At 46.2% G+C, this 9,342-nt stretch overlaps 2 pseudogenes; both read left to right on the top strand.

The window, feature by feature from the left end:
* The first annotated feature begins 423 nt into the window (after window positions 1-423).
* Window positions 424-5,203, top strand: LOC147600747 (uncharacterized; annotated as a pseudogene).
* A 532-nt stretch (window positions 5,204-5,735) lies between these two features.
* Window positions 5,736-7,406, top strand: LOC147600746 (uncharacterized; annotated as a pseudogene).
* The last annotated feature ends 1,936 nt before the right edge of the window (window positions 7,407-9,342 follow it).

Genomic DNA, 9,342 nt, shown 5'->3' with positions numbered 1-9,342 from the left:
CAGAGAGGTGCAGGTTGTGTGTGGTCTGTAACAGGGGAAGGACGGTTCGGTCCAGCCGCACCTAGCCCTACATCCATTCGGATGAGAGGTGTCTAGAAAGCAAGGGGGCTGATCCGAATTTCCCGCACACCTCACACACCTAATGGACTTGAACTGAGGTTTGGACTCTGTCTGACGGGAGTTAATAATCAGATCTCTTAGTGCAAAAGGGGGATCTGTCCTCATATGTATGAGGCTGACTACTCAGGGAAGTGAAGGGCGACTGCAGAGAGTCTGCATTTGTGGAAACTTAAGTTTGGCCTCCCTGTAGTAGATTTTGGTCCCTTCAACCACTCGGGGAAGAGAAGGGCGACGCAGGGGAACTGCGTGTGTGGAAACTAAGTTTAGCCTCTCCGAAGTGGGTTTGGTCCCTTCGTAATAAGAATGGCAGGAAAAGTTGATGATCGGTACTCCTTGTTAGTCAGAAATCGAGACTCGCTTTATGAGTTCTTGGCACAGCATGGTGCCCGGCCGTCCACACCTGGGCAAGATTGGGCTCGGGATAATTGGACAAATTTGCAGAGCGTAGTAGATCGAATGACTTCCTTGCAGAAGGAGGCGAGGGTAAAATCTGGCAGAGGCAAAGCCATAGTTTGTGCTGTTCTGGGTGCCAGTCTGGCAGCAGCAGTAGAGGACCGCCTTAAGCGGCGAGAGCAGGAGCAACAGATTATTGAGTCGCTCCAGCGTTTGGTGGAGGCCCTTCAGGGGACAGTATCCAACCTCGAAAAACAGCTGGAGGGAGAAAAGGAGCAAAACCTTTTGCTAAAATCTATCTTGAGGGAGGAATATCCAAAGAATTCAGAATTGGACAGTGAGACAGATCTGAAGCTTGAGGAGAGAGGTATTCGACAGATAAGTCCAATATACCCTCAGAAGAAATAGGAGGAAGTGAGGGATCGCTCTGGCGACCACCCTCGGGTAAGACCTTTGGTTAAAACAGAATTCTTTTATTTGAATGATGAGGATAGCAACCCACAGATAACAACTAAGGAGTCGCCGTATACCGCTACTGAGCTTGCCAAACTGAAGCGGGAGTAAGGGCGTCTTGCCAAAGAATCTGAGACGGAGTATGTGTGGCGTGTATCTCTAACTGGGGGAGATCAAATCCAGCTGAGTGAAAAGGAGGCTGAGGGATATTGGGGTCCTGGCGTCTTTTTGACCACAGGAGATAATCGTGCCCCATGGTCCTTAACTCAGCGAGCTGCTTATTGGGCTGGGGGGCTAAACCCTTTGGAGAGAGGGGATCCTCTTGCAATCACTGGCACAGTTGATCAGCTGGTGGAAAGCGTCCAAAAAGCTGCTTGTTTGCAAATGATGAAAGAAAGAAAATTAACTCCTAGATGTGAATCTCCAATGATGTTGCCGGTGGACCCTGAGAGCATGACTCCCTTGATAAGGGGACTCCCAGAGTCACTTAAACCTTTGGGGATTCAACTTCGAAAGACCATTGAGACACTCGGTCCCTTAGAAAGATTGGAGGGCTTTATGAGAGGCCATGGAAATGCAACCAATAGCCCTATGAATGTGTCTCCCTCCGATCTCAGCCCATCTCGACCTTCATCAGGTGATAAAGCGAAGGTGTGGACTTGGGGGGAGGTAGCACAGGAGCTGATAAATTATGGAAGAAAATATGGTCCAGTAAAACTCCCAGAGGACAGACCAAAAGGAATCCGTCAGATAGAAATCAGGGACTCACCCCCCCACATCAGTCAACCTAGCCCTCGTTTTAAAACAGCGGGGGGAGCACAGCCCATGACCCGACAACAGTGGTGGCTTTTGGGAATTAAAAAGGGTGTTCCAAGAGATATAATGGATGGTTTACCCATTGAAAAGCTGAGCAAGGTGGTATCAAAATGGTGTAACCCGAAACAATACCCACCCAAAGGAAAAGAAATCTCACCCATCACACCCACAGCCCCACCTTTGGAAGACACAGGCAACAGAAACAGTGAGGTTTTTCCCCAGATGCAGGAAAACTAGAACCTCCATTCCCCATCGGTGAGCGAGGGAATGGAGGATGGATTTATATCCGACAGCTCACCAAGACTAGCAGGGGAGATTTGCTAATTACGGCTATTGTGGGTCCAAAACGTGGACTGGTGACCTTTTTGATTGATACTGGTGCCCAAGTCTCCGCTTTGACTAAAGAAGATGCACAAAGGTGTGGTGTCTCTCCCTCGAGAAGACATTTTTGTGTCCTGAATGCTTTAGGATCAACAGAAGCCATGAGTGTTGCTCAGGTAAAGCTAACGTTGCCGGGAGAGGAAAACACTGTCACTGTTACAATGGTGATCGGGAATATTCCTACTAATTTATTAGGAATGGATGTCCTTAAAGGGAAAGGTTGGAAAGACCCAGAAGGCTTGTGGTGGACTTTTGGGACCCCGCAATTAAATATTAGGTTACTCCAAACTGCACCCTCTCTGCCGTTTAGCAAAGTAACTAATGTCAAACAATATCCCCTTCCCCTGGGAGCAAAAGAAGGTATCAGACCTGTTATGCAGGAACTTCGGGAGCAAGGGGTTGTGATAAATACACATTCTCCTTTTAACTCTCCGGTGTGGCCAGTGCGAAAACCAAATGGAAAGTGGCGACTCACAGTGGATTTTAGGAGACTGAATGCCAACACCGAACCTTTGACTGCCGCAGTGCCCAATTTGGCGGAATTGGTAACAATAATTCAGGAGAAAGCTCACCCAATTATGGCAACTATAGATGTTAAAGACATGTTTTTTATGGTACCTTTGCAACCAGAGGACAGAGACCGTTTTGCCTTTACGTGGGAAGGGCAACAATATACTTTCACCCGGCTGCCCCAGGGGTATAAGCACTCTCCTACATTGGCTCATCATGCTTTAGCCCAAGAATTGGAAAAAATACCAAAACCTGAAGCTGTAGATGTTTACCAATATATTGATGACATCCTTGTGGGGGGGGAAGAAATAAAGGAGGTGGAAACAACCCACCAGAATATAATTTCTCACTTGGAGAATTTGGGTTTGCAAATTCCTCCCGAAAAGGTCCAAAAGCCATCACAAGAAGTAAAGTTTTTGGGAATTTGGTGGAAAGGGGGAATGACGTGTATCCCACCGGACACCCTCACTTCTTTAGATCAGATTAAAATGCCTGAGTCAAAAAAGGATTTACAACATGCTTTAGGACTATTGGTGTTCTGGAGAAAACATATTCCAGACTTCTCCATTATTGCTAGACCTCTTTATGATTTGCTGAGGAAAGGGGTCAAATGGGAATGGACCCCATCTCAGGAAGAAGCTATGCAATTGTTAATTTTTGAAGCAACAGCTCACCAGGCTCTCGGTCCTATCCACCCTACAGACCCTTTTCAGGTGGAATGGGGATTTACCATATCAGGATTATCAGTACATATATGGCAACGGGGCCCTGAGGGTCCAACTAGGCCTGTGGGATTTTATTCTCGTAGCTTTAAAGATGCCAAGAGGAGATACACTGCTTGGGAGAAAGGATTGTTTGTGGTTAGCCTGGCTCTCATAGAAGTAGAGAAAATTGCACGCCAACAACCAATTGTACTGAGAGGCCCGTTTAAAGTGATAAAAGCAGTTACCAGTGGGACCCCTCCCCCTGACGGGGTGGCCCAGAAAGCCTCAGTACGAAAATGGTATGCCCAGATTGAACACTACTGTAACGTTTTCTCAGTGACTGAAGGAGCTTTAAAACACCTGGCTATACAAGAAACAGAAAGCTCAGATGGCAGCCAAGATAAACCTGCCTCTGTCATCCAAGCGGCTCCTCCTTTCTCTCCCGACCAAGCAGTGAGTGCCTGGTTTACCGATGCTTCCGCAAAAAGAGAAGGGAAAGTATGGAAATATCGAGCAGTAGCACTCCATACCTCCTCTGATGAACAAATTATTACAGAGGGAGTGGGCAGCGCCCAAGTAGGAGAGTTAATTGCAGTGTGGAGTGTTTTCCAGCGTGAAGCTCAAGCCACTTCTCCCATCCACATCTATACTGATTCCTACGCTGTGTTTAAGGGTTGTACTGAATGGCTGCCTTTTTGGGAGCAAAATGAATGGGAGGTTAACAGAATCCCAGTGTGGCAAAAGGAAAAATGGCAAGATATCTTAAACATTGCTAAACAGGGGAACTTTGCTGTGGGATGGGTAGCTTCTCATCAGGCAGATGGGGGCTCAGCGGGTAAATGGAATAACAGAGAGGATGAGTTAGCAAGGCTAGCCCCTGTACAAAAGGACCAAGTCACAGAAGATTGGGAACGCCTGCTAGAATGGTTGCATGTAAAGCGTAAACACACAGGAGCTAAGGACCTGTATCGTGAAGCCCTTGCTCGAGGCTGGCCTGTCACCAGAGCAACATGCGAAACTTGCATATCTGCCTGTGAGCAATGTCGTAGGCGACTGGAAAGACACCCTTTAGAAGATGATCCCCTGCATCTAAGAGAGGGTAAAGGTTTGTGGGATGCGTGGCAGGTAGATTATATTGGACCCTTTAAGAAATCAGGAGGGAAACATTTTGTGTTGGTGGGAGTGGAAATAATATCAGGACTAGTCCAAGCAGAAGCCTTTAACAGGGCTACGGGAGAAAGCACTGTGAAAGCATTGCGACAATGGTTTGGAACTTTTCCAAAACCACAAGAAATACAGTCTGATAACGGTTCCCACTTCACTGCCAGAATAGTACAGGATTGGGCACGAAGTGAAGGGATTAAATGGATTTTTCACACTCCTTATTACCCACAAGCTAATGGTATTGTAGAAAGAACCAATGGTTTGCTGAAACGACTTTTGAAACCACAGGAAGGCAATTGGGATGCTCGCCTGTGGGAAGCTGTCAAAGGTGTAAATGACAGATGGGGGGTAAATGGATGCCCTAAAATCACTGCCTTCTGTCCAAAAGCCCCTACTTTAATCCCTTCTTTAAAAGGACCGAATGACTCTAAAAATCCAGCTCACCTCCCAGGACAACCTGTTTTAGTGGAGCTTCCCACTGCGGGAACAGTACCATTGGTCCTAAAGACCCCTCTAAATGCATATGCATGGGTAGCCTCTGATGCCCTGGGAAAGGAACATCGGATTAATACCCGTTGGATAGTTCCGTCATTTTAACTGTGCCTCAAGGAGGCAAGCTCTGTTATTTTATCTTGCAGAAGAACTCCGAGGGACAACAGTGAGTGGGAAAAGCTGCACATGGATGATAATTTGGAAGCATAAATTCTAAAAATGACCAATTTTTTAATTGGACCTGTGATTGGGCTTACAATATTTTTCTGCATCTTACCACTGACCTGTAATCAAAAGAACACCGAATGGCCATGGTCTCACGCCTACCTTAGGTTTACAGGAAGCATGGGACCACCTTTTAAACGGTTGGACTTAAACTTGGCCACTGTGGTTAAGCATGAAATGGAAATGTACTCAGAGCATGAGTGGGGCTGGGACAGAGACAGCAGGGCTCCCCTCTTGATGGGAACAATTGGAGAAAAAATTCAAATAGGTTGCCGAATGGTCAATGGATCTATCCATGAAAAAGCAACCCAAATTATTGTAAGAAGAACTAATGAATCTGTACTCACAAAGAGTCTCTGTGTCCTTGAAAAGGAAAAATTGGAATGCTGGAGTAGTTTTACACTAACCCAACCTGTCTTTGTAATCTGTCTCTGGAATAACCAGAAAGGTGACGTGGCACTCACATTTAAATTTAAAATGGCCATTATTGAGCCAACTACTACTCCCAGCCCCAACGTGACAACAAACACAGCACCTCTTACCACTGAACCAGTTATTGTACTGAACCCGAAAATTGTCGAGATTGGACCATATGTAATCAGAAATATGGGCCAGCAACAGATGTTATTCAATCCATCATGGTCCCTCAAACAAGTTGAATTGTCAATGCAAAATAATGCTTCAGAAATTCAGCCAGCTTGCTCACCTTTCCTAAAAACCTCTTACGAGGGATGGACAACCTGGCTGCAAAAACGGACCCCTTCCGAGAAACGAATAAAGAGAGACCTAACTGGTGTTTTGGGAACAGGATTGGGAGTTCTAAATAGTATTGATTCAGAGGTATTGATGAACAAATTGGCTACCACAAGTAGTGACCTGACTAAATTGCAACATCCTTTACGATCCTCCCTATTGGCTTTGGGAACTAATCAATGGATGTTATCGAATATATTACCAAAATGGGAGAAGGTGAATGAAAAAGACCATGAATTGGTTATAGATGCACTGAGTGTGGTCCAAAACAACCTCTCCCTGGCTCTCAGTTGTATCCAAGCTCAACTGTGGATGCAATCAGTAGCCGCATCAATTATAAGAGAAGGTGAAGAAGGCACTTTCCCCACTGAAATTCAGAAAATAGTTTGGGACAGTGCCACTGACTTTGAAAGGAAATTCCAGTCCTGGTGGTATCTGGTTAATTTTACCTATAACCCCATCAACAGCGTGGCCACAGCTTTTGTGTTAACCATACACAATGCTTCGGTAGATACAATATACCCAATCATTGCGCTAGGACTGAACCACAACGGAACTGTACTCTATCCTCTAGACCATAGAGTATGGGCCCGGAAAAACGGGCATAAATGGCAAAGTATTGATGTTGATGCATGTATTGTGCGGGAACAACAAGGATTCATTTGTGAAAGCAATACCATCAGAGCCCAAGACATTTGTCTTGACACTGAACAAAACATTTGCCATTTCGAGATTCGTCCTGACGAAAACCCTGAGACAATACTTGTATATATTGGCAAAGGTTGTGCATGCTTACGGACTGTTTGCGATTCCATAGCTGTAAGTGATGTAGTTGTAGATACTAGGAACCACTCAAATTTTTGTGTTTGTAATTTTACTAAAATCACTGGATGTGACTTTTCTTACTTAGCACCGGTGACCTCTCACAAACTCTTGCAATCTAATTACACACTGATTCATGAACTGCTACCTGCACCAATTGGAATTAATCTCACTTTGGTAAAAAAATTATTACACCACCAGGATTTGATCAAGATCCTGGGAAAGATCAGGGAAAACGGACAAAAAACCTTAGTAACAGTTCATCATGATGTGGATGAAATCCACCGTGTTTTGGAAAGGGTAGAAAAAGATTCAGAACATAGATGGTAGGACACAGTTTTTGGGTGGTCACCTACTGCAACAGGCATGTTGAACAAATTGTGTCACCCCATTATTGTTCTCTTAATACTGGTCTTAATAAGTTTTGTTTTAACAGCAATACTGTATGTCAAAATTTGGAAAATAATGAATCAGTTGACACGTTTGACTTCCGTACTTAATGCACACAGTCTGATAAATGTTCCAACCTACATAGATATTCCAAAATCTGCTAGTGCAAGGCAGATTGCCTAGAGAAAAACATGATATAGAATTAGAAGATTTTTAGTGTATGTTAGAGAAACAGCTTAACTTTTTGCAAAGTTGTATGGTAATTATGCTGCTGTTACTTTTCTCTTTCTCTTTCTCTCTTCTTTCCTGTCTCCCTTTGAGGGTTATGCTACCACCATGCGGTCCTGACGACAATGTTGAGCCACGGGGTGGTGTAAGGGTCGGTCAGAAAACCAGTATCGAAAACCAGTATTGTCTCAACCTTGTCATCGAGGACTTCCAGGCGGACTATGGACTTGATCTGGCCTAAAAGTTAGGCTCACAACTTGACATGAGTTGCTGTGAGCAGCCTGCCTGAGATGCAGTTGTTTTTTTTTTTCCTCCTGGGAACAAAACGGAGCGGTTATGGACAAGGCCGACTCTGGCCTAACAACAAAATGTACAACATCCTTGAAGCAGCAGACAGAGTGGCGCAGAGGTGCCACGGCTCATCCCTGTTGTCAAAACTGGCAGAGATAACCGTGCAGCTGCTATCGAGGAGGATGAATCACAACTGCTGTCTCAAAAACAACGGTGAGAAAGTGTCCTTTAACAGAACTTTGCTAATTATAATGTACAAAAAAAATACTTCTATCCTAAGGGCCGAGAGCAGGCGGAGATCCCCGAAGTAAGGAGGAGCAAGGTTTGCCACTTGGCATAAAAGGTCGACCCCTAACAACGAGACCCCCGAAGAGCTCTCCCCACCAAGGATCGACATCGACATCGATCGTGAGGACCGGCGGGACGCTGCCTGGACCTGGGACCATAGGGACGCCTTGGACCCGCGGTGGTAGCTATTATCTTCTTTTTTTTTCCCCTTCCCTATCTTTACTTTTCCTTTTCACTCCCTTTCACCTATTGCACGCCGCTTTACGGACAAAATAATAAAGTTTGTGCTGTTTGATTGAAACCAACCCCTTTGGCGTGTTCGCCGTAATTTTGCACTTCGAGATCGCATTAAAAGGACCATCACGAGTCCCGAGTGGGCCGTGACAAGCCCCGATGTCTGTGGTGCTGTAGATGCGCTGCCAATGGCTGGTGAGGAGCACCAAGAGCTTGACTGGCTGGCACTTTTGGTGTGGGACAATCTTCCGACGTCTGTGATTATTGGGGGTTTTTTTTCAGTGGGCGCACAGGTGAAGCTGGTGGTAAATGTCGAAGCCCTGTTCGTCAGGGAAAGCCCGGAGCCCCGATGTCTGTGGTGCTGTAGATGCGCTGCCAATGGCCGGGGAGGAGCAGCAAGAGCTTGACTGTCTGGCACTTTCGGTGTGGGAGCAGTCGTCCGACGGTCGTGATTTTTCGGGTTTTTTTTTCAGTGGGCACCAAGGTGCAGCTGGTGGTAAATGTCGAAGCCCTGTTCGTCAGGGAAAGCCCGGAGCCCCGATGTCTGTGGTGCTGTAGATGCTCTGCCAATGGCCAGTGAGGAGCAGCAAGACCTTGACTGGCTGGCACTTTCGGTGAGGAAGCAATCGTCCAACGTTGGTGATTTTTCGAGATTTATTATCAGTGGGCGCCCATGTCCAGTTGACGGCAAACATTGAAGCCCTGTTGGTCAGGGAAAGCCCGGAGCCCCGATGTCTGTGGTGCTGTAGATGTGTTGGGAATGGCTGGTCAGGTGCAGCAAGAGCTTGACTGGCTGGCACATTTCGTGTTGGAGCAATCGTCCGACGTTAGTGTTTTTTTGGGGATTGTTTTCAGTGGGCACTCAGGTGCAGCTGGTGGTAAACGTCGAAGCCCTGTTGGTCAGGGAAAGCCCGGAGCCCCGATGACTGTTGTGCTGTAGATGCTCTGCCAATGGCCGGTGAGGAGCAGCAAGAGCTTGACTGGCTGGCACTTTCGGTGAGGAAGCAATCGTCCAACATTGGTGATTTTTCGAGGTTTATTATCAGTGGGCGCCCATGTCCAGTTGATGGTAAACGTT

This window comes from Chlamydotis macqueenii, chromosome 5 (assembly GCF_036417535.1).
Source record: "Chlamydotis macqueenii isolate bChlMac1 chromosome 5, bChlMac1.mat, whole genome shotgun sequence".
Lineage (NCBI taxonomy): Eukaryota > Metazoa > Chordata > Aves > Otidiformes > Otididae > Chlamydotis > Chlamydotis macqueenii.
The sequence above is the reverse complement of the archived record's forward strand: the minus strand, read 5'-3'. Positions and strand labels throughout refer to the sequence as shown.